The 26,705-nt window shown below is 47.1% G+C and overlaps 1 protein-coding gene across 1 annotated transcript in view; it reads right to left on the bottom strand.

Annotated features, from left to right (window-relative positions):
- Nucleotides 1-26,705, bottom strand: part of LOC135368375 (uncharacterized) — a 240,734-nt gene that overhangs the window by 165,809 nt on the left and 48,220 nt on the right. Inside the window, exon 2 of the mRNA XM_064601589.1 lies at nt 14,341-14,498. The gene's annotated coding sequence lies outside the window, so the exon portion shown is untranslated. The remainder of the gene's footprint in view (nt 1-14,340; nt 14,499-26,705) is intronic.

Here is a 26,705-nt window from a genome sequence, read left to right on the forward strand (position 1 = left end):
TCAAGCTTGCTCCCAGTATCGGAGTCCTTTAAAACAGTCGAGCTATAGACTGGAGGACTATTTTGGAAGACCGGTCCTCTGTCAGACGGCTTCGACCCAAACGTAACAAGCTGTATCATCCCTGGCCGATACACCATGCCTTGCAAAAGTCACTGAAGAGTCAAGCACTGCTAGGACTTGGAGCATGATGGCGATGTACGATTCCAGGTACTGATCGCTAGCCATTCACTCTCCAACGAGTTTTCATCCACGAAAGCTAGGGTGACTTCACTCGACTGAGTCAAGCTGCCAGCCTTCATCCCCAAAGACGCAAGCTTTCAGCTGGCCGGTATTCAGCGGGGTAGCAGTCAGTACAGCCTTGATATCCTTGATGGTGCGCGTAGCCACCGAATGACAAGTGGCACGTACCCTCTTCCGCAGTCCGAAATTGTCTATTGTAACGCAGTTTGCTGAAGAACTGCGTCCGTAATTATTGCGTAAACACCCAAAGGTGTAGAAGGGATCAGCAAGGGCTGAAGAACAACCTTTAGGTGGTGGTGGTGATGGTGAAAGCGCTCGCCGTTGTCGTCCTCACAGAGATGGGCAACGTCAGACACTGACGCCCTAGGGAATGTGCGTCCTGGACCAACTTCTAAGAGAGCTGTGCCGACATACGTCTGAAGGGGTCTGAGGAAAAGCCCAGGAAAAACCCCAGACAGCACAGCCGGCACCGGGATTCCAACCCGAGTACCTCCCAGTCTCGACGGGGCCAGCACCCTAACCACTGAGCTACGTGAGCTGGTAAAACAACGTTGAATGGCAAACCAGAATGAAGAACTAATGCCACTAATATGACGACCACTAAGGCTCGATCACGAGCGGTGATGCTGATGACGATCCATATGTAGTGCTCTGGTGACATCTTCCTTAACACTATACGTTCTACGTCAACGTAGACAATTATGAGCGGGAGCAGTGTCCTGTACTCAACAACATGGCGCCCACTGGTCGACGCACACACGGACTGGCAGACGGTACACTATGACAGACATTACCACGATGTCCTCATGTCAACCGGCGTCTCTCGGTTTCTTCAAAATTGCACACTGAACCAAAGACATGCACGAACTCTATCACGCACCTCATGATCGACCTCAAACCATATATACGTCCCACACGACTAGCACGGCGGGGTTACTTTTACGTGTCCAACTCACTTCACCGCACCACAACAACACTTGGGACTAACATGTCCACTTTTTCCAGTCAATCAATCAACTCTGATATGCGCGTGCTGCTCCTGAAAAAGAAATAATAACAATAAAATAAAAAATACGTTACGTTCACTCTGCATAATTCGGAGTTCGATCCCTAAAATTTAAATTCGTCGCGACTGAAAATTTGATCGAGGTGCTCATAATGACAAAAGTTCGCCAAAGATACATAGTGTTGACCCAATAAGTTTCAGAAAAGTAGATATTTTAAAAGAATTTTGTGCCAGCGTTAGATGAAACGCCCTATACATTCACTTTGGGAGGCGTTGGATTTCAACCAATTTTCTCCATAAACATAATGCAACCAGAAAAAGAACGTTTTAGGTTCCGTACTTTGAATATTTTGAGCACATCGTTGATCGCGCGCGCATCTTGATGCTGCCTCGTTGAAGGAGTAAACAAGAGATATAAGAAACTGGACACCGTCAATATTCCACGTTCTTTGACATTTTCCCATTTCCCCCCGGAACAGCGCATAAAGAGTTGTGTTTCGTAGAGAAAAGGGAAATGTGAATGGAAACAGAAGGAGCTCCACTCTGCAAGGTATAATGTTTCTCGTGGATGATATACGGGGGCAGTATCGGGTTGGTACTTTATAAATACTGGTAACAGTATACTTTAAAAGGGCCGCAACGAGCAAAAGTTTCTCCTTGCACAAAATAAGATGGTGTCACCTTGACACCAACTCAAAAGGAAATGGGTCTGACTGATTGATTGATTGATTGATTGATTGAGAAAATAAAAAATAGGAATAAAAGATATATACAGGGTGTTTCACCTAAGGTGATAAAAAATTCTAACTGGCTACGTACTCGCCGGAGGATTGTTGGACTTTCGGCGATTACCTTCTGGAAATTTGCCACCATTGAGGAAGGCTTTGGACAATTTTTAGTCGCGGGAAATTTAGTTTTTCAATTGAACTTTGAAAAAACTAAACTAAAATTGCCAAGCGAACCTCACTTTGTTTTTTACAGAAATATGAAGTCCTCCACGGATAACCACAGTCCCAACCAAAACTATGTATAGTATCGCAACAGATATAGTCTAAAAAAACTCGTAAAAATTTGCTTTAGCCCCGCAAATTTGCTTGATTGTCGCAAAGAACAGCGCACGGTATTCGCGGGGGAAGGAGGAAGTGTTCCCGTCCTCTTGTTTGACCCTTCTTTGCGCCGCGTTGACCTTGATGCTGGTGACAACCGACTTATCACTGAGGGAACAAAACAACAGTCTTAGCAAAAAGAAGCCAAAACAAATGAAGGCGGAGACACTTTCTCGTCTAGACGCAGATTTCGCGCACGCTTCTCCGCGAAAATCAAGCAGGCGGGGCTAAACCGTAATTTTTACTAATTTTTAGACTATTTCTGTTGCGATATTGTGCATAGTTTTTGCTAGGTCTGCGGTTATCCGTGGAGGACATCATATTTCTGTTAAAAAAAAAGTGAGGTGCGCTTGGCAATTTTCAAAGTTCAATTGAAAAAAATAAATTTCCCGCATTTAAAAATTGTCCAAAGCCTTCCTCAATGGTGGCAAAAGTTTCCAGAAGGTAAATGCCGAAAATCCGACAATCCTCCGCCGAGTACGTCGCCAGTTATAGTTTTTTATCACCTTAGGTGAAACACCCTGCATATTAAGGTTGGCTGTTGGTGCGCAACCAATTTAAAAAAAAAAAAAGTTCGAAGGGGAGCAAATATAAAATCCGAGTGTTCACCTAGCAACTCGCCTCCATCATAGCATATAGGTATTGCGTCTTTCCGTCGGCGGTCAGGCAACCATAACGTGAGAGAGTGAGCACAGTGGCGCCATTAATTTCGTCCAGCACGGTCATTTCTCACGCGAATCCCAGTAAAGGCCCGGTTTCAAATTGCCCCCGCAGATGCGCTTCTTCTGTCCTCCTAAGATGATGCTTCTCCAATTGCGATACACTTTCTCATAGCATCCCAAATAATATGGCCCACGCGGCGGCCCACACATTGCTTCTTCTTATAGGGCAATGTTTTACGCCTCCAGCCATAAAGGTTGGAAGCACTTTCTTCTCGTGATCTCAGTGTATCCGATGTGGTGCCTAAAGCCTCTGTCGTTGTGTACGACATGTGTGATGTCCCGCTGAAGCTGGTAATGGATGTGTCCGTGCAGGTAGTGGGCCGCACCTCATGTGGCGAATTTTTCCCATTTATCATCGCCCATTTATCTGTTGTTGTAGCGTTTCTGCTCGCTGGTTTCTGTGCAAGTATTTATTATATATATATTTTTTTTTGCTCACATTGTTAAAAGTACGCGCTTTTAACACAGTTTCGGACACACAGATTTTGTTTTGAGGCGATACTTCAAAATGAGGCCAGCCCGCTTCTAGAACTGCAAAGGCTATGTGGGAGAAAAAAGTAACACAATCGGAGCTCATCTAACATGGGAGACTGTTGGGTGACTTACCCAGGCTAATTGCTGATACTACGCAAAGGCAATATACTTGAGCTTTTCCATAGTGTGTTTCTCCGTACGGGCCCGAGGGGCTCGGCTGTGTATGGAACGTAGATAGAGCCTGTACGCCTATACATACTACAGACCCACATAGTGGAAAAAAGTCACTGCGGCAATAAGGGTAATGTGTCGCGTACGTAACAAGTAAAAGGGGTATTAACTTCGTTGTCCACTGTGAGGCGGTATTGTACGCGAAAACAAGATGCGAAAAAGAAAAAGAAGAAAGAAGAAGAAGTCGCCCCTGTTGGGCCAACTTCGCTTTCCCGTATGCGAAGACTACGTTCAGTTACTTTTACAGTTCTTTTACAGCGAATTTGTCGTGTGACGAATTCAGTCTGTCCCTATTATTTCTTTCGACAACCTCAACATCAATGGTTCTTTAACTTGGTCGCCAACTAGGTTGCTCCTGGCGCTAATATGTGTGTGTGTGTATGTGAGGGGGGGGGTATTATTCTTTCACTACCCCCCCCCCCCCTCCTTGCCTTTCATCTTCATGTAATGTCCCACGTGCGCTGGGGACCGCACCGCCGTAGTGAGACACTCCACGTGATCGATATTATCTACTTGTTGTTGTTGTCTTTAAGACGCTTAACCTCGAAAACAAAAAAAAAAAAAAAGAAGGAAATACATTCTAGCGTTTGGTGAGCCCGTTAGCTTGCGAGTGGTATCTTTCATCTTTCATGGTAAGATTACGTTGGTTGGTAGGAATTGGAACAAGTGGACCGCAAGAAAGCGTGCTCGTTTAATGGTGACGAACGCACAGAAAAACACGCATGTGGAAGGGACGCGTTCGCCAGAAGCACAGATTATTGACGCAACAAAGGGCCAAGATTGGCACGACAGGTCCTTTGCAACAAAAGTGACCCCTGCGTAAGAAGGAGTGACTGATGTCTGGCTTACGTTATTCTCAATGAACGTCGCCTGGATAGCGTTACGAGAAGATCTCGAAGAACCTTTGTTATGAACTCGTCGTTCTTCCCTGACTCTCTCGCTCAGTTTCTCCTCCTCGTCGTTCCACTACTGCAAGAGCCGTAACGTTTTTCCACGGGGGAAGACGGCGAGGAGACGTGGAAGCACAGTTAGGCATCGTGTTGTACACCGAAGACGTAAGGTTTCATGTGTGAGACGTGCTCCGGTATAATGTGGTGGACAACTCGAGACCGATTCTCGGGCAAGTCTTATGACGGTACGTCACAGGTCCCAAACGACAGATCACACGATAAGGTTCCTGGAAACGTGTCATTAGCTGCGTGACACGTCCCATGGTGCGCAGTAGGCGTCGAAAGAGGACAAGGCCGCCGAGTTGGAAAGATGGAGGTTGTGCATTGTGGCCAGCGGCTTGAACACATGCATGGACCTTGAGCAGATTTGACCGACCATCTAGACGAGCAAGGCGGCTCAGGACGGCAGCCTGTTACGAGGGGTTGAAGAGGGCTGGTTGCTGTAGCCCCAGATTGCAGTTAGGGGGGTGTGATGGTGTCCTCCGGTAGATAATGGAGAATGGTCTCTTGTAGACTTTTGTGGTTTCTTGCTCCGTTGTATGTATCGCAAATGTTGCGGTAGGGAGGAAGCGATCCCAGTTTGTTTGGTATCAGCGGGTGTGTAGGACGCAAGTATGTCGGTGATGGTACAATTCGCGCGTTCTACCAGCCCGTTGCATTGTGGATGACTAACGGGTGTCGGTGAGTGCAGAACACCAAAAAACTGGAGGGCGCGTTAGAGCTCGCGCGACATACCCCCGCGGTCTGTGATGAGGCGGTGGGGAGTGCCGTGCCGGAGCACAAGGTGGTGTTCCACGACGGTTACGGCGTCGTGCGATGATATATCCGGGACGGGCCTGGCCTCGAGCCACTTTAAGAAATACCTGAGGATACCTTTGAGAATGTACCTGCTACCACCGCGTGCCTTCGGAAACGGACCCAGGTGGTAAGGGCCGGAGGGCTCGAAACGGGAGCGAGGGTTCTAACAGTTTTGCATTGTCACCTTTGGAGCCGGCGTATATACTTCGCGGTACTGGCGTGTCTGGAAGGAAGACACGTGTGCTGTGGTGGGTGTGGGACACGGTGGGACACGGTGGGTGTGCGGCCGCCAAAACCGCTCGGAAACACGCGCGTACACGTCTTGGTGCGGCCGAGATGCCCAGCTGAGGGACGTCATGCAAGACGTGCTGTCGCAAGGGAGTTGTGACTACGGGTAGCCAAACAGGAGAACGGTCTCAGGATCTCCTGTTGTGTATAAAAGAGCGTCCTCTAACCGATAACAACGGCGTATCCTGCGGTAACGCGAAGGCGAGATGGGGTGTCCACCGTCACTTAATGAATATATAATCAGGGTAGATGATCAGAGATAATCAGGGTGCGCGCTCCTTAATTAAGTCGTGCAAAGGCGCCACGGCCAAAGGTTAGCGAAAGAAGAAATCGGGGTCATAATGGGTTGCGCCCACTTTCGAAATAGCATTTTTGGGGTTTCAGGAGAAGCCCGGCAGTACACAGTGCCTCCACAAGGAGCTTGGGACCAGCGGCATGGCCGAGTGGGCTAACGCGTCCGCTCGTTGGGTGTAACCAAGGTCGTGCTGTAGACTGGGAGGTGGTGGGTTCGAATCCTACCGCCGGCTGTGCTGTCTGAGGTTTTCCCTGGGTTTTCCGAAGACTTTCCAGACGAATGTCGGCACAGTTCCCCCTGAAGTCGGCCCAGGACGCACACTAACCCCCTCTCCTTCCTGCTGTCCTCTCTCCGTCTGTCCACATCTGTACACCGCTCATAGCCACAGTTGCTTCGCGGCGCTAACACGCAATCAAAAAAAAAACGAGCTTGGGTCGCTTTTGATGGTCGTCGAAAGTAGAAGCACAGATAATCACGTCGTCGAAGTAAACTAAGGCTGTCGCCCATTTCGTATTTTTCAGCATGCGGTCGATAAGTGGTTGAAATGTCGCGGAGGTGTTCGAGAGGCGAAAGGGCATGCGGTTGAATCGGTATAACCGATCAGGTGTAACAAAGGCAGTCTTATTCGCATCACCGGGCTTCAAAGGCACCTGCCAGTAGCCCGACAAAAGGTCCAACGTAGAAAAACAGCGGGCCCCTTTGAGACGGTCTAACGCGAGGCGTGGCAGTGGGTATACATCAAGACGAGTGATGCTGTTGAGCTTTCGGTAGTCGGCGCAGAACGTGATCTACCCATCCTTCTTTTTTAACAAAAACGGCAGGTGATGACCAAGGGCTACTGGACAGAGAAACGATATATGCCATGCTCCAGCATGTCCGTAAGCTGTTCTTGCGTGACTCGGCGTTCAGACGTTGCGGCGCGCCTAGGTTGGTGATGGGGCCATGGGGCCATGTCCTTCCGTGTCAATGCGGTAGTGCACCCAAGGCGTACAGCCAATTTTTTCCGGACCGAGGGTGATGCACTGTCCATACTACCGAAGCAAAGCTTGCAGAGAATTCAACTCAGAGGTAGAGCGGCTCGGTATAAAAATTGAAAGTATCCTAAGGTAGCATGCTACAGGGGGCACAGTTCTGTGTTCCCGTAGACGACACCAGGGCCGCAACTTTAGAAGCATGTAGTATTGAAGCTGTGCCCACGACAGCGCCTCGCGTAATGGTGATGGATATTGGGCACCTAAGTTTACAACGAAGACGTGTGTCTTTCCTTTGACACAGTGCATGATGCTTTGAGATGACGTTGTTTCGCTTGACTGCACGGAACGCAAGATTGGCTAAAATAAAATATCACCCGTAACGGGGTAGTCAAACTCGGTTGCAATCCACGTCCCAATATATGGCTGGAGAGAGAGACACTGCGCAGGCTGCAAGAACTATACAGATGTCGGGAGGCGGGACTTTCGGAGTTATGCGAAATAAACGGTGCTACACGAAGCCACCAAAGCGCCTTGCTGCGCGGACCAGCGAGGCAAATAGACCGGCCGCGATGTCACCAAAGGGATTCGGGCCATGGTGCGCAGCACACGGTTGTTGCAATACGCACTGGGTTGGCATCGAAAAATCAACCGTAACGACTGCCTGCTTGCACCAGCCGCACTCCGGAACCAGAACCGCCGGTCAAATAGGACTGTCTGCAACGATGTAGTCCACCGAAAATGTCTTCCCAAGGGTCACGTAGTAGTAGTAGTAGTAGCTGAGTCTAAGAAACACAGAGGGACAAATACAACACAAGCCTAACAACGCCCAGTTGCATACTGCCGGTACTTTTCCTTCAACTCCCACTATTCAACTTCCCAAAGGCGTACACGTCCATGCAGTGGTGGAAGCTGGTTGAATAAAGTGCGACATGTTCTTGACCAGCGCGTAGCTCAAAATATTTACAGCTGCTCCCGTGTCAACCACTGCTGTCACTGTTTGATGAAAAATGTTGCTGTCAATAAAAACACGTGGTACGTCACGTGTTCCCGCCGTCAGCGGAGAAACGTAATGTGTAAGTGCTGTGACTGTTTTTACCATGGTGGGACTCTGTCCCTGAAATCCCTCCTGTTCGCGTCACGACGCGAGGGATGGGTCCCATTCGGGAGAATAATGGACTCACTGTTGACAGCGGAAACAGGTTATACTCCATGGGGGGGGGGGGGGTTGTGACGATCCGTGGCCGTTACGACCGTTCACTTTCGAGTTACTGGCGTAGAGAAAGTGTTCTGGAGTGTGAGGATGACCCGCGGTTTGTCTTAAGCGCCACGTGCACCTCCCTGGCGAGGACCATTGAGGTCCGTATGGAATCGGTCAGGCCAAGACAGACCAACCGCTGAACCTCGATGTCGAAGATTGCATCAACGAACGCCTCAGTGACGACGATGCCCGTAGTGCTCGTGAAGGCGTCCGGAAACCACTTCAGGGCGAGGACTGCCGCAGCCAGTTCGGGAAAACTCTCGCCGGGTTCTTGGCGACGTGCACGTAGACGCGTGTACCGTACGCGTGGCAAGCACGAGTCGCGCTATACCGGTCACTTAGGAGGCTAACCAAAGCACGGAAGTTGTCCAACTGACTTATCGGTAGGTTCTGCAAGAGTTCGGTGGCTTCGCCGCGCAGCCTTTTGCGACACGCATCTGAACTTTTGTGCGACCAGTCCAGATGTTGACCGATGCTATGACCTGTAGTTGGACCACGACCTACTAGATTATGGCGACCATGTCATACGGACCCCTTCCCAGCGCCGCATTTGGAGGCGCTACTCATCGGCCCAGTTATTGCTTTCCGAATTTCTACAGTACTCTGTTGCTTATGCGCCAAGAAAACCTGAATCATCATCATCATCACAGTACTCTGTACTTTAGCTTACCTTAGAATTTTCGTACAAGTGGTGGATGTCCCACGAGAGATGCTTCTTTCTAAAGTTGATGATCATCGGCATCTTACGCGTTTTCATAGGAGCTGTTGCTGCCGTCTTCTACGGCAGTCGTACGTCCGCTTCTGTGCGTTCAAAATTCAAATTTCCACCGTCCAATCATGATGCAGATCTCGCGGGCAGATGAGTAGCGCCCCTAGCAAATCGAGCGGACAGGCTCCCTATTGGGTTTGCCGGTTATGACATGGTCGCTATAATCTAGTAGGCCGTGAGTTAGACACGGTATGCGTCCCATGACAGTGCCGTTGAAAACAGACACGGTTACCATTTGCGAACCCATCGCGGAGAAGGTTCCGTGGGCACAGCACAGCGGGGAGCGAGTCTACCGTCGCTGACAGGAACCCTTTCTCGCTCACAGTAGGTAGCAGCAGACTGAATGGGGCTGACCGATTTGCTTCTGACTGCAGTTACCTTGGTAGCTATTTCAGTACGCAGCTCCCCGACACGAGCCTAAAATCGTTCGTCCCAGGCATCCAAACGTTGGGCATGCCGCTCCGCCGCTTACTCAGGACGGCGTAGGCGTCCAGTTGCTCCGAAGAGACCATGGCCTGTGTAGGGACAGCATCACGTCACCAGAAGCGCTAGCGCTTGTTGTGCAGTGTGTGGTTCTTCTTCCTCCTGGGTGTTCGTATCACTTGCCTGGTCTTGGACACGGGCCAGACGTATCCCACTGCTGCCACCAAAATGTTACCAGGAGATCTCGAAGAACCTTCTTCTTCTGCTTCTACTTGGTGTGGCACACAGCCAGATGCAATAGGCCACGGATCAATGGGTGGGTGGTGGTAGTATGATGTTCTAAGGAAGAGGGGAGTGCTCAGACAAAGTGGCAAGTTTCACTCCTTTGTGAAAGGGGAAGGGGAGAAGGGGGAGTAAAAGAGAAAGGATAGAGGGTCAGAAACTAAAAGAAATGAGAAATTAGAAACGTAGAGATAATGAAATTAGTAAGAAGGAAGTGAGTGAGAAGGAAAGCGTTCACGGCAGTCCTGCAGAGGGAACGAAAGCTAGGAACGCGTCTCGGTTGATCTAAGAGTAGGATGAAGGGAGGTGATGGTAGTGGAGGTGGTGATGGTGATGGTGATGGTGAAAGGACTCGCCGTTTTCGGCCTCACAAAGAGGAATGAAAGGACAGGATGAAGGGATGAGAACCTTCTTCTTCGGTGATTCTTCGGAGATGATTCTTCTTCGTCCAATCAAAAGAGGGCCGTGAGCCTCAAAGTGAGATTGGCCAGGACAATAATTGGACGAAATAACATCTATGTGGCAGAGATGAGATGTAAGGCCAGGTTGAGCGCAGGTGTCGTATTTATGACGTATGACGAACATGCGTGGATAAGTGAGTATGTAGGAATGTGCGTATCTTTATTGATATGAACTGTCGTTCTTTTTTCTTCAAAAATTGGCGCATAGTCGTTCACCCCTGCCCCTCGCGCACAGTTTCTCCTACTCATCGTTCCCCTACTGGAAGAGTCGTAACAATAACCTCTCCCTGCCGAGACGGGAAGAATATCACTTTCCTTCGCCACTATGTCCTCGAAAACGGGAAGCAATTGGGGCAGTTACGCAGATGCGCTTTGAATGTCTGCAGTGTGTCATCCGAAAGGCACGCGTCCCCGTTTTTCAAGAACTCTTCAAATATTTTTACCATGATCACGCAGCCCTTAGTCGCAACGGGTACGTGCTCAGTGATGGATGAGTATGCGATGAATGAAAAAGTTCCTCATCTCTATTGCAGTTGCGGTATGGTGAACTGGATTCGGCGTTCTTTGGGATAGCGTCGCCATTGAGCAAGTGGGCTTCTCGTTACGCTGTTATGTCTTAAGTGAAGCGTACTGTGTACGTTACAGGATAATATTTAAGCAGCAAGTAGGCTTCGCCTCACGGTTGACAGGGATAAGTGAAACGCACTTTACAGGACTAAAATGCAAACAAGAGGTGGGGCCCAGGACGCACACTAACACCCCTGTCCTCCACTTCTTCCTGCTGTCCCCTCTCCATCTGCCCACGTCTGTACGTCGCTCATAGCCGCAGCTGCTTCAAGCGTTAACACGTAATTAAAAAAACATGTGGACTTCACTTCACACTGGTCAGTAATAGATGAAGTGCCCTTTGCAGGATCAGACTCAAACCGCTAGTGCGCTTCACCCAACGCAATCAAGCGATATGTCCACTTTACGAGTCTAACGCAAGAATCACAAATGGGCTTCACCTCACGCTTCCCAACGATAGGTGAACCGCGCTTTACAGGGGTAACGCAAAAAAACAAGTGGGCCACGCCTCACGCCTGGCAGTGATAGATGAAGCCCACTATAGAGGGTAAACACACTAGCAGTAAGTGGGCTTCACCTCAAGCAATCCTCTAGAAAGGTGAAGCGCGCTTTACAAAAATGATATTCATACAGAAGCGGGCTTCACCGCGCACTCGGATGTGGTAGGTGAAGCCAACTTGCAGAATGGCGACGCCAACAAAATAATACTGCTTTAGCGGATGGCAAGCGGCGACATATCCAGTCGAGTTGTCCATCACGGTTACAGTCCAGCAATTCCTGAACGCGGAAAAGGGAAGTGGTCCGAAACGGTCAATAACGGCTCTTTTAAAAGCGTGTTCAGATAGCTGAAACTTACAGGTGGAAGCACGGACAGGCTTCCGATGTTGACACAGTTACCACTGCGACACGTACATGTTCGCACGGTTCTGCACACGTCCACATTGTTCACTCTAAAAACTGAACTTCACCGCATAGCACGCTCTGCGCCAACCATTGTCACGAATGATAGGGTTATCGCTTCTGATTCGAAGATAGAGCGGACGTACGCCATTCTGAATCAATTTGGATACATGATAATTGACACAAAAAGGCGTACGCCTCCCTCTCTCCTCGAATCAGAAGAGATAACCCTACAGTTCGTGGCAATGGCTGACGCAGCGCGTGTTATGCGGTGAAGTTCAGTTTTTATAATGTACCACCACCACCATCAGATTTTAGAGTGTAATTTGCATTGGCATCGCCAAAAGAATCTGCGACAAATCTGTTCTTAAACTCTGAAGACACATAAATACCCAGCAGTAGGACCATTGCAAGGCATTCTCAATATTGTTTCCAAAATATGATGGGGCAGACCAGTAAAAACTGTGACCCTTCGAGGCTGCAGTTTTTCTCATGTAGTGCACCGTTGGGTAGCATGAAACGTTTGGAATTCCTGGAGTAAAGTTTGAACGAGAATAAAGTGTCCACAGGAGAGCGGTGAATCTGACGCAAGAACACCGCGACAGCACCGTGAAAGAGCATCAGCATCCCTTGCTCCGCGGCTTGTACCTCACCACGAAGTCGAATTATCGAATGCGTAGCGCTCAGTGCCCAAGGCGGTTTGAAGGACCTTTCAACGATCGAAGCCAGCATCAAGCTCGATGGTCCGTTACGACGTTGAAGTGTCGATCATAAAGGTTTCCGATAGCACAAATAACCGCGAGGCACTCCTTGTCTCCGTTGCCGAGCGATATTAGTGAGTTATGTAAAGAGGAATACGCAGAGAGGGTCGTATAGCAGCTATCGAGAACTGGTACTCCGCATTCCATTGCTTCCACCGGGAATTCCAAAAACAGTTTTCCGCTTGTCGAGCTCTGCGTCTTGGGCAACGGCGTCTTCATTCCTGAACACATTCTTTCTAAGGAACACATGGTTTGTTCCTCGGGATTAACCTGAATTCAGTGCACATTGTGACTTTTATCTCTTGTATGATGACATTATTTGGTCACGATGGGGTACGTGATTGCTTCTGGGTTAGTGCTGTGGATGTTCTGAACTTAGTAAAACGCTTCGTAAAAAGTTGAGTGGAGAAACAAAAGGAAGGCGTTTTTCTTTCATCACTTTTTTGATACCCCTGACCAGGGTTGCGGAATTGCCACTCCGGAGTTGGAATGATTCCGGAATCATTCCAGATAGCAAAGCCCGGAATGGAATTGGAATGGAATGGCAGAAGCTGGTCCTAGGAATGGGGAATGGAATTGTCTGGGTTGCCCGCGGTGGCCAGTTTTGGTTTCAACGTGCTGGTTTCTGCCCTCGCACACGGTCAAGAGTGAAATAACAGTTCTCTCTTGTCTTTGTGCTTTTTCCGTGCTTGTTATTAGTGTCAATCTCCTCTATAGCACTGCTGGACTTGCCAGTATGGTTACCGGTTCTTTTCTTTTATTCAGGGAATTAACGGAATGGAATTGGGTTGCCAAGCCATTCCAGGAGTGGGAACTTACCATACCTTTTCATTCCGAGGAACTGAAATGAATGGAATTATCGCAAATCTCCATTCCTCGGAATGGAATTGGAACGGAATGGGAGACCCCATTCCAAAGCTCTGCCCCTGACACACGGCGTAGCCTGAAGGCCTTTCCAGAGAAGGCGAACGGCGTTTGCTTCCCATGACGCACGATAAAGGAGATACACTCCCTTTCGCAAGCGGGTCTTCGCGGAAGAGAATATTGCTTATTTCCTTTACAGGCGAAAGGCATAGCCTCGAACGCAGAACTAGCCGACGATTATTGGAAAACAGGAATTGAAAATAAGAATTCGCTACTTGAAGATTTTAATTATTTAACGGATGAAGTTAGAAAGCCATTTTGGCGGCTAATTTCATAAATCCAGATTATAAAGACCTCACGAAGGTTCGTGAGTAGAGTATACTCTCGGGCCACATTTCAGATGGCGCCAGTGAGCGAAAGGGACACCGACGCTGTCGTTAGTTACCGGCGCAACCTAATTTCTGAAGGTGTCCTTCAAAGTGTGAGTAAAGGACTGTCACCACAAACACTGACACTATACTGCTTGTTAGTGTACAGGCTTTCATGCAGTGGACTGCATATTATCGTAACAAGAAATTCCATCGTTCTATTTACTCGTCACGTTATCATTTCATGTCACATACTGACCATGAGCCACAAGTCAAGTGGTAAATTTCCTCATTCACCTTTTCTTGTTATTTTTGTGCGGGTTATTGTGTTCAAAAGCCGTACTCCCTCCTCCCTTTCGGTACTAAAACTATGACGTAGGACCGAGAGCAAGAACACTATCAGGTTATGCCCTTAGACAACTTCTGGGAGCGTTGAAGAAACGAGGAAATGAGATTAACCGTCAGAGTCAGAGTGCATGTTCTTCTACTCTTGATGGGATATTAACAGCAAAATAGCGTTTACGCTCACGTTAGCGTTAAGCGACTCACGAAGGACTCGGCCACGAAAGCGCAACAAAATGAAGAAGAGAGATAACTTGTTACCGTGAAACGTCACTTGAACAGTGGTAGCTCGTAGCTGCCTCCTTCCAGTCCTCTTTCATCTTCTTTCTTGAGTGGGGAGACTCTTTTGTCTCTGCAAAATGACGAGCCGAAAACGACGACTGTTGCTGGGTATTTTCATGCTGTTGTTCCTCGTACTTCTGAAATAAAGAGCATTTTGGGGCTTAAACAGCGGCAGTAGTAAAATTGTACGGGAGGCGACGGTAACAAGGTGACGAAGATGTAGGGTAATGAAACATCCGACAGCACATTATTACGTTAGGTATATTCTGTAGCAGAGATCTGTTTATTCGAAAAACAGGGAAAAAAATACAGAAATACAATATCCGAGGTATGAGATCAGTGTGTGTGGGGGGGGGGGGGGGATATAGGTTTATTGCAAAACAAAACAAAAAAACACGAATGAGGGGAAAGGTTAGCCTGGCTCCAGCAGCCGACTTGCTATTCCCGCTTACAAAGTGGAGATCAGTGGTTTATGCTAGTAAAGACCCCCATTACAGTTTCAGCAGCGTATTGTTACATTTCCAGTCATTACTATTGTGCATCATAACTTGCATACTGATGCAATACATCGGAACACCATAGTAAATTAAGTATAGAATACGCGTAGCTACAAAGTAAATGACAAGCCCGCGAGATAAGGTAAAAAGAATAACGATTAACCGGTTAGAAGCACGAATAATTTAATTACGAGACTTTCGTGCAGTAGTCGGCACTTCTTCATGTCTTCAGAAGACCTCAAGACCAGAAGACATGAAGTAGAGCAGACTACTGCACGAAAGTCTTGTAATTAAATTATTCATGCTTCTAACTGGTTAATCGTCATTCTTTAAATTAGGTAGCTACAATAAAAAAATGACGTTAAAAATACCGTATTTTCCGGTGCATAACGCGCACCGGTGTATAATGGCGAATTCGCGTGGTCATTTCGTAGCAACTTTTTTTGCCAGATCTCGAGCAGTCATGTTCGCTTGGTCAAAATGAAGCAATCTCTCATGTTCGCGTGGCGCTTTCCGAGCGCTCGGAATTTGCCAGCTAGCACTTTTTTTGCCCGGTCTCAAAACGATCGAGCAGCAGATTGCTCAACTGTATCCGGTGTCGTCACATCCTCACCGCAACGGTGGCGAGTGCCCTCATTGGCCCGCATCTTGAAATCACGTGGTTTAGCAGACGACAGAACTGGAAGACTTGCGACCGCGACGCCCCTAGCGTGATCCAAGTACCTAAAACCGCTAGATTCCTAGCTATCATGTTCGGGTGGCAACGGTCACGTGATCCAGCTCGGTCGCCGACCTAGCAATTTCCGAGCACTCGGCCGTGTTGCTACGAAATGACCACCCGAATTCGCTATAAGGCGCACCCCTAAAAACGGGCCGAATTTGGAAAAAGATCCATGTATAACGCGCACCGTAATGTTGCTTCAAGTTTCTGTACTGCCACCACTATGCACAATAAACCAAGGCGGTGTATAATAGATACATATATGCTTTATTTGAAACATATTTAGTTTCGCGTCCCTCCTCAATCACGCCAGCCTTCTGAAATTAATTCAGGATTATTGACTGCTCAGTAGCATCCTTAAGCAGCATCATTAATTTTTATTAAGCCCAGCGCCCTTTCGCCGGCTTTGTCAACTAATCCTAAGAGATTTGTGGGAAACTCACAGCACACCCTGGAAGAGGCTAGAATTTGTACGACACCGACGAGAAAAGGAACTCTGTAGGAAAATATTTCCGTGTATAACGCGCACCGTTAGGTAACGCGCAGGACCTCTTCAGCACTTTCTTACTGTATAACGCGCGCGTTATACACCGGAAACTACAGTAAGTTAACAGCAACAACAACAACTTTATTTTGAGATTATGAATGGGGAGTTCCATCGCCAGGGGTGACACGCAATAAATAAGTCGATGTCTTTATCGCGTAGCGACGTATGCTGCTTTACGGTTTGTGATTATAGTTTATTACGCTCTTTTTGAGAACAGATATCCTAATGACTACTTGTGACGTAAACAAGTTCACCCAGGAGCACGGCGCGCTATGTGTACACTCTTTGCTCCCAGTCGGAAAGGTGTGGCAACTCAGAAACGTGAAACCCTTGTGACAGTAAGCGCCACCCGTCCTCAAGAGGGCAGACAGCTCCCTGAAGAATCAAGCGGATGGGTACGTTATTAGGGGAACGTCCCCCATAATTAGGGGCTCCTACGTGCTTCAGAGCTACAGCCATTTGTCACCGTCCTACTGTGTTTGCTCAGGTCGACAACAGGGTTCGCAAAGGCCTACGTGCTTGCCACTGACAACCGCATCAGCTCTTGAGCGAAACAGTCGCTGCAATATAGGCGCGGTTGGGGAGGAGGAAGTTGTTTCTGTCAAGACCGTCTGAAATGCAGCCGTGCTTTCTCTCTGAATCGTACGATGGTTTATTTGGTCACAGCACCATGCAGTCGGCCACCTATGCTTGGCATCGCCGTCGCAGTGTTGTTAGCAGAGAAATTTGCAAATTTTTCTTTTGGGGACGAGTATTCTGTAACACGCCCTTCACTCAGATATAGGGTATACCGCATATAAGCATTAGTGTCTCTGCCGATGTAGAGGAGCCATAAGTGAGTGGGAGCACGCGCAGTGAATGCAAAAAGCAGTGGATTACATAACGTTCCTGAAAAAGTTTATATGAACTGAAAAGTAAAAAAAAAAAATTCAAATGAAATAAAAATAAAAGAACGTTTATAACATTTTTCTGTCATGTATAGCAGACCCTTCCTTACAAATACAACGACCGCGACTGCGGAGATATGCTCAATATCCGCGCGGATGTGCATGCAGTGACACCTATTTCAACTATCACGGTCGCGGATGCGGTCGCGGGTCTAACGTGCGCGGACGCCGTGCGGTTGCGGAATCCGTCAATCTAATCCACTCTCACTTCTCGTAATATATAGAAGCACAACGCACGAGATATATCTTGCCAACTATGATTACTTGGAGAAAAATAAATGTGCCTCTTCCGAGCACAATTGCTGTACATTCCGGGCTTGAATTTAAGAACGTACACGTTTCACCACAGGGGGGCACTACCATAATATCGGTCCGTAGACGGCAGCATGTCAGGCGAACTCGATACGTTCTGGACAGGTCCTTATCGCACGTCGTTGCAAACGACGTCGTACAGATGACAGTTAAAAAAAAAAGAAAGAAAGAAAAAATAACCGAGCCCATAAACAGCGGGGAAACTTTTTGTAAACAACTTAATTGCTGTTTGTAGGCGTCGTTTTGTAACTTCTTTCGAATTCGATACTTTGTTGTGTGCGATGTCCTGTTAAGATCCTATCCTATCCAATCCAATCCTACACGATGCCCCATCCTAGAACAGTATAGTACGTATTTGCAATTGAGGACTCGTACTACGCGGCGCTCCCAAAGAACTCAGCCGATGTGATGCGAATAGAGTCACTAAATAAGCTACGTTGCTTATTTAGTGACTAGGTGCACCCACACTCCGGTGGAATAAGAGAGGGTTCATTAAAAATCGGATTCTTTCTGCAGCTATGTTCCGTCGGGACGGACGGGATGTCTGAATGCGAGCGTCGATTTAATTGCACGTGAAGCAATGCCTATTTTGTGAGTGAGGGAAACAACCAACTAGCAAAAGTGAAATACTAAATGAACAATGCCGTTTATCGTCAGTACAAAACAGGCAAAGAAGGAAACCCTATCTTTTGTTGTAATAAATGCAAGCGTATGACCATATTCACATCAGCGTAGCCGTCCTCTTTTTCGGGATATGCGGAATTTAAAAAAAATGATAATAATAATAATTCGGGGAGTGTTTTTCGACAGTTTTCGGAAAATGTCGATAACAACAAAACCTACGTCTGAGATATGGATGAAGCCGAAACCCGAAGACTTGTTGAGAAAACGCATGTTGCTATCACCGCACTGTCACCAATCGGGTGTTCGAAGACATCTTCCACTTCAGAAACTTGCCCAGACTCAAATCCTTCCTTGGTCTACAGTTGTACAGCTGTACGTCAAAAAAGAAAAAACCTGCTTCTTTAGGAAGTCGCAAGCCGCATCTGAGTTTGATGCTAGTTGCTGCGTTCGCCATTGCGCAACACACGACAGCAGCCAGCGCTCAGTCCAGTCATGCCGATTTTCTGCACAAGTGGCGCGCACGTCAAATTTTCGCAGCGCCCTCTGGTTAGTGCACGGAGCCTATTGAATAGTGACAGCTGAAGAAAGGGCGCTAGCAATGGGATTCGAACCTACACCCTCCGATTTCCGGTGAGAGATAATCCAAATGAAGCATATATACAACTGGCCGTTGTGAGGCTCGTGTTGTGCTTGTCCGTCTACGTTTAATTGACGCATTTAGTGTATTTCATGAATAAGCTACGTTTTTGCGTAAGAAGCACCCTATAATTTACGCTGGCAAAACACGTTCATCTCTTGATCATGCGCTGGTTTGAATATGTCGGCGAGCAATAAAACGGAATATACCGTGTATTCACACGAGTGACACTCCCCGCAGAAGCGGAAGACGCGAAAAACGTCATAGCTTTCTGAGCGCGAGCGCCCAACGTCCAGTGTTCACGTACACTGCAAACCGTGGGGAATATCCTGCAACGCAGTCACAAGATAATACTGTAGCAGACGACAAGAAAGAAGCTGACGGTGTCGTCTGCGATGTGTCATCTGCTAAGTGCGCAGTACGCCACTCCCGATATTCCGCTCCGTGTGAATGCTCACATAACACGGGACGGAAATTTCGTCTGTGTAAGCAGTATTCTTGCTTTTTCTTCCACTAGAATCTTCCGTGAGGATGTCGCTCGTGTGAATACACAGATAATAGAAGTCACGTGACCTCAAAGTATGCTCCATAGGACGTGTGACCAGGACAAGACCGTAATTCTGCTGCAAGCAATCGCTAGAGGGCAGTTACAAAAACGGCGCGTGTAGGGCATCCCTGTGTCAACAGTTGTTAAGCGCCCCCTGTCGACAAACCACCGACACGCCATTAGAAATGATGACCGCCAGTTACACCACGTGGTTGCCATTAGGTATTTTCGCCCGTTCCATTGACGTCAGCACATTTTATAGCGACATCATCATCAGAGGGGTCGATAGCAAGCCCGCTCTCTGAATTTGGTTAATAGTTTGGAAACCACAACGAGCCTACGGTGTTGGTCGATGGAAATGCGTTAACAGAAGACCTCGGAAGTCTATACGAGAGCCTGCAATGAAGCAGAACGGCAGTATCATTTCCCCTTTCTTGTTTTCAACAGGTAGTCTTTGCGTTCCCTGTCACTGCTCTAACAACGACGGATTTAGCTTTGACTTTGTCAGGCATAAACAGGATGACGACGTGGCCCCGCTGATGGCCGGTGATGGTGAAAACGGTGGCACAGATGACGTACACGTTTAGCCAGACGAAATGTTGAAATAAATGATCGAATTAGAAGGCGTGTTTCAGAGAGGTAGGGCAGAGGTTTATTCGGGCTTTTGAGTGGTAAAGGGCCGAATTGAGAGTTGATATAGACGATCTTTAGGCGTCGACGATGCCCGACGGCGCTCGTTGGTTTTTACTCGTTGCTGCCACGATGTTGATGATGATAGGTGTGCAGAGGTGATGGTGACGACACTGTCATCCACAACTTGCGTAAGGAATGTGTGCGTTTCAAATGATACCTACGAGATGGAAAATGTGGGAATGCCTTCTTTTTCGACATGGTGTCGGTTGTCCTCAAGGGTGATTTCGCCAAAGACGTTAGCTATTCGCAATAGAATTTAAAAAAGGCAAAGCAAATGGCTCCCTTGTCTATATCTCGGGGCGAAAAAAAGCGCCGCCAAACATGATATAGGCTACCAGGGACGTATGGTGATTGAATGAATGACTCAGTGATTGTAAAATGAAGGAAAATAGGAGAGTATGAAATTTAGTCTCGATAACAATAATGAAAAGACGGGAGTCTACTGATTTAGAGACACTGTGGGTGTTGTCCTGCAAGGTTGGTAGTACGTGCAATGGAGAAGGTTCCAGAGAGAAGAGAAGAAGGAGAAGGAGTTCCAGATTTTCCCCACGGTGCTTGGGGAGTCCACTTTTCGCAAGGGGTAACGCCACTGAGCCGTAAAAGCGATATTGAGTCGCATCCGATGAATTAATGCGGCACCCTGACGGCAGATGCTTCGCGAAATCCAGGGAACTAGCGTTGGACCACCTCTTGCCAGCGCAGATGTAGAACGAGTGTCGGTTGCCCGCTCAAAGGAAGCCAGGAAGGGGAAGCCAATAGCAGTAGAAAAACTATATAGTTTCCTAGTAGTGGAATGAAACAAGACGTACAAAGCTAGAGTGTGAGGATGCTATGGGGTGTTGACGCTAATATACTTTCGTACATCGCATTGCTTTCACATATTTTACCCACTGTAACCGTCGAGCAGTTTCACTCAAGACTCAAGGTATGAATCCTCGAACAGTTTCCGCAGCTTATGTTGAGGGCATCTTTGATACTACTACTACTGAGTGCATTCACGATCAACCTACGCAGCAGAATCTAAATGAAATTCTACTGGAAAAGAAACAAGGTTCAGAGGGCATCAATGCAGTCCAATCTGTAAGTCAATTGAGAGTTTCAAAATAGAGGACCCAAGGGGCTTTGGAACTCCAAAGTAGTAGCATCGTCACCGCTGCGCATGCCCAGAACGGGAACCATGCTTCGCGTGCCTCGCTTTCGTCACTCTATAGTCGTCTGCGAGAATTCGCGTAACCGTGTCGTCTGCAAATGGCCGACAACACTGACAAAAAATAAAATTAAAATAGAAATAAAAATAAAGAAAGAAAGAATGTCTGCCTATAATAATTATTCTTACTACTAACGGCACAATTTACAGAAGGCGTTTTTTTATTTCTTGATTTCTTTTTTTCTTTTGTATGTCTGGATTGTTAACCGTAGCGGCGCTGCTGTCGTGGAACACAAGTGCGCCGCTAGCGTATTGTGGTCTACCTCGCGTTATGAAAAACCTTGCGCTGTAAAAGTCGTGCGCAGGGGGAAGCCGCTGCATGCATTATGGCGCTTGTGTATTGTGTCCCCCTGTTCTCACGAACCGAATTCTAGAACTCTTTAATAAAAGAGGGTTCCAGAAAGCGCCCTGGGTTTGCTTGGATTTCGCGCCTCAATGGAACGGCACTGCTATATCGATTGCTGAGCATTTGCTCCGGACTTGATTTTCTATTGCCCATTCGAAGAACCTCCCCGTTGTTGTTGCTTTTTATTTATTTTGGTTTACCTGTTATCCGTTTACGTCGGCCGTTAAAGGAAGGCGCGGAAGTTGCCACGGCAGATACGACCTTCCTCGGAACTTTTACTGCCTCCCCTGCAACCAGGCATCTATCTCTCTTCCAAGGTGCCCCAGATGCAAGTGAGAATACGCCTCGGCTGACACACAAGGACTCGACGGAAACAATATATAATATTTTGTGGGTTTACGTCGCGAGACAACTGAGATCAAGAAACAACATCGAAATTACGAAATATTGAATGCCTTTCTGGCGCTCAACTTCGTGGGCGTACCCAGGCGTACCCAGGACAGCGCATTCGCCAGATGCGTTACCGCAACCATTGGGCCCTTTCGGAGCTAAATATAAATGAGACAATTAGGAACTGGGGAATGAATGGCAAGAAACTATTTGCAGGGGGGAGGGGGTTTCTTTATCACATCACCATCACCATCATCATCATCACCGCAGTGCGGGGGAGTAAATTTCATATGAGAGGACTTAAACAGGGAGTAATAGCAGACTATGGACTAAAAAGCTGTAATTACTCCATAAGTTACTCCTTTTTGCTTTTGTTCTGGTAGAGCGTGGAGCGCAAGTCCTATACAACGTTCTTTATAGATTCACGAAATGCATCAGCAAATATTTTTATGATAAGAGATTTAAGAACGATAAATCTGATCCAAAGCATGAGCCCCATGCTCGAAAATACGTAGTATAGCGTTGCTGAAACATACCCAACCTATACTTTTTGTCTTATTACCGTTGTTAATCTAAATCCATACCGGCACATGGCCAAACGCATCGACGCATCGACGTACCATAAAATATTCAATAACCTTTCTGGGAAAGCCATTGACAACAATATAGGATCGCGTTCATTTTCTAGTTTTCCTACCGGGAATGCATATATAGGATGGGGCCCCAAATATCGCGCTCCTTGTTGTATCGCCGAGGAGCAGATTACGTAACCAGTCTGGAAGACAACAACATAGCAAACCTTTATTCAACGTGCTCAAGCTTTTATATAACTTTATATGATGCCCGTCGTGGCAAAGAAGAATATAACGTAAAACACAGAAACATTGAAGCATAATGATTACACTCCCGTCTTCCGTTGACGTTTCCCTTCTGCTGATCGTGAAGGAAGGGTGCATTCGAGCGTGGTATTTACGCTGTTTCACTGCCAGGCGGCAGAAGCCGTGAAGATATATGGGCTCGTTCAGCGCTTCCCCCGCCGAGTGAGCCCCGTGTATAGAATTCATGTTTCGCATACAGTCAACCCTCGTTAATATGACCAGGGCCGTTCCCGGGGATTTTGGTCACAAAGCGAATTGTCATATTAACGAGCAACATGGATGATGCTCCAGGTAAGCCCTTCATAAAGGAAGCCTGTTTGGCTATGTCCCATTTATTGAAGACGCAGATATTGCAGGCATAGTATTTCAATTCAATTTATTTCATTTTACAACCTTCCTTATTTACAATTTATCGACGAAAGAAATTCGTTAAAACCATCAGCTTAGAAAATCTGCCAATATGTAGCTTTTCCGCTGAGTCCATTGCACGAGCGATGGCAAATACATACGGTACCTACGTCATCCCTGGACCACTGGACTTGTGGGTCAGGAGGATGACTCGGTCAGTGGTGGACGGTCACAATAAAGGGGGAAGAATGCACGTGTTCTCCGCAGTTCGTACCCCGAAATCTTGGTCTTAGTCGGATTATCCAGTTGTCATAATAACGAGGGGCTTTTACACAGGAATTCCATAGGTAACAAAGTGAGGATGTCGTACTAGCGAGAGTCATATTAACGCATCAACTGGGTCCTGGAAATGCTTCCCCCTAGTTGTTATCGACTGCTGCGTCGCCAGGAGAAAAGCTGAATCGATAATATTTTGCTTATGTTCTTAATGGTCGCTATTTCCCTATGGATGGATTGGTGCTTAAGGGGAAAATTCTGGTCCCTACGGGGTGCCATTTGAAATACGAAGTATGTTTCGTCTTCGACGGCATCGAGTGCATTAGCGTAATTCAGCTATTGCATTTTGCACAGTTTGTGTGGGCGGTGTATACGATGATGACGTACGAAGATGTGTGATAAGGATGATGATGGTAGTACATAGGAGAAAAAAAATATGCAGATGTGGAGCGCACAAGGAACGTACTCGTAGTTAGTTAGTAAATTAGTAAAATAAGAACTTATAGACAGAGAAGAAGTCTGGACAAGACAGAGGGCTACTTGCAACTGAAGAATTTGCATGCTTTTCATCGCATGCGCACAAGGAACGTGATTAGTTAGCTAGTTAGTAAATTAGTAAAATAAGAAAGACAGAGAAGAAGAAGCATAGACAAGACAGAGGGCTACTCGCAAAGAAGAATTTGCATGCTTTTCATCGCATGCGCACAAGGAACGTGATTAGTTAGCTAGTTAGTAAATTAGTAAAATAAGAACGTATAGAGAGAGACGTTTAGACAAGACAGAGGGCTACTCGCAACTGAAGAATTTGCATGCTTTTCATCGTGTGCGCACAGGGACCGTATTTAATTAGTTAGTTAGTAAATTAGTAAAGCAAGAACGTATTAACAGAGAAGTATAGACAAGATAGAGGGCTACTCGCAACTGACGAATTTTCAAGCTTTTCGTCGTCTGGGTGGTGGGCTTGTTTCTACGTGCGAACTTCCCGTTGAAAATGTCCCGCATATCTGTACCTGAGGTTGGAAAAGGCTGAAGGTCATGTGTGTTGGGAATACTATTTGCCTCGTTCTAGGAAAAGACTTCTCCACTTTGATTCGAGCCACACAAAATTGATGAAACGTGGTATCTAGACTGCGTAAAACTTAAAAAACAAAACATTGAGTGAACAAACAATGGTGTACTATCGAGCCACTGAACAAACAGTCGTCTGAAACCGCTGCACAAACAATGGCTTACAAACCATTGAACAAACAATGGCTTACAAACCATTGAACAAACAATGGCTTACAAACCACTGAACAAACAATGGCTTACAAACCATTGAACAAACAATGGCTTACAAACCACTGAACAAACAATGGTTTAAATCCTAAAACCTGTTTCTTAACATTGATCTATTTTTCTAGAAATTGATAAATTAATCGTCACGAGTCTTCGGGGGGGGGGGGAGGGGCGGGCACCGGGTTTTGTTAGCTTCAGCTTGTAATCACGAGGCCACGTCAAAGCATCACAGAATAACTACGCACGAAAGAGAGTCGTCGACACAAGAGGAACTGAAAGAGAAAATAACCAACATCTATCGCTGCTGCCCTTCTATGGAGGGAAATTCAGGAAACCATACAGGGATGAAAAAAATTGAAGGACGATGAATGTAATTAATGCGGCGGAAATGCGTTAGCATTCAGGCAACTCACCCACTACCACTCTCCACCTCTATCCACCCTTAGCTATCACTAACTGCTACTAATAACTACACAGCCACAACAGCGGCGCACGCCTTCTTCCACGCCGGCAGCGTACTTTGAAACGCTGCTTTCGCTCTTCCTCCGTCTCCCGGAAGTCATCCCCATATCATCGTCATCATGTATCTCTCTTTCTCTCCTCCGTCTCCTTTGCCCGCTTTCAGCGCCGAGCAGCGGCATCCACTGCTTGGCGTTGCTTGCGTTGTTCTTCAGTTTCGGCAGCTCGTCGCCCTCGCTCAGAATCCGTCTTATTTTGGCGCCTACTTGGCCCGGCATTCGTACTCAGTTCACACTCCGTTGTGTACTTGAATTCAGCCGATACGCGCCTTGCACACCCGCAAGTTCAGACTCGCCCGCGTAGCTGGCGCGCCGCCAAGACCGCTTCCGCTCCGTGACCTACTTTCCCTTACTCTCAACTCTCCACTGCCCTCCTTCTCTCTCACGCGTCGTACTTCCCTCTCCACGTTTTCACCACGGATCGACACCGACACTTTTCCTTGGAATGGTTTTGGTTTTTAATGCTAACGCATTAAAAACTGGAGAAAATCCAGCACTTCTGCACGCAGACTGACGCAGAAGCTACAGGTTGGGGAACTGCCGATATTTCGAACAGAGGCTGTTCTTTCCGGCTGTGTGCGTTTTTCTCTGTTTCTCCGCATATATACTGGAAGAATATGTTGCCCACAAGAACAGCAGCCTCATTTCGAAATACCACTCAGCCGCTCCCGACCTGAAGCTTCTCCTTCAACATGCATGGACGGCTGTCTTAATAATAATAATAACGGTACCGTCATGTTACACCTAAGGTTTGCCTGCGCATTGTGGCTGTCTTCAATGATGATTGAGGCCAATGGCCACTGACCAAGCGCCTCCAAGCGTCTAACGCGTAACCTTCTGAATGAGCATTGTTTCCAAGGATCTTTGATTGGCGTGTACAGACTCAAGGAACTCAGACTCAGACATGTACTTCCGAATGCCGCTAGTTTTTTCTCCTAAAAGCGATAAAATCCCAGTGCAGGGGACACGGACAGACGAAACACAGACGAAGCACTGTGTTTCGTCTGTCCTGTCCCCAAGCACTGGGGTATTATCGCTTTTGGAATGTACCACCAAACAGCCCGGTTTTTATCGCTTCTTAGTTTTTCTTTTATTACCTTTTTGAGTGCGAGTTTTGGCAGTTCATATTTGGAGTTTAGCGAGGAACTCGATAGAGATCATTTTTTTATATATTAAATGCTGTTAACTTCTATTATCTACTATGTATGCTCCATTTTGTTGTACAACGATTGATTGGAGTGTGTATAAAACGCATCATAGCGAAAACTCATAATTTTAAATAAACAACATCAACATCGACGTCGCCCCCTAGACGTAAACAACAGCACGCACGTCATATCATTAATCATTTTAAAAGCGCCGAACATAAAACAACGCGGGAATGAATTTTTCTTTCCGGTGCGTTCAGTAATTTCCAACGCGCCGCTCTTCGTGCTTTCGAACAATTATGCATTCGCTTAATTTAATCTCGTTGCTGCTTCAAACTACGGCGCGTGTCCCTGTAACTGCAATATATTTTCGTGGACAGGTATTTGTTTGTGTACACCGAGCACGCGTCCACATCCGTTTTGTGCATGA

This window comes from Ornithodoros turicata, chromosome 9, assembly GCF_037126465.1.
Source record: "Ornithodoros turicata isolate Travis chromosome 9, ASM3712646v1, whole genome shotgun sequence".
In the NCBI taxonomy this organism is placed as follows: Eukaryota; Metazoa; Arthropoda; class Arachnida; order Ixodida; family Argasidae; genus Ornithodoros; species Ornithodoros turicata.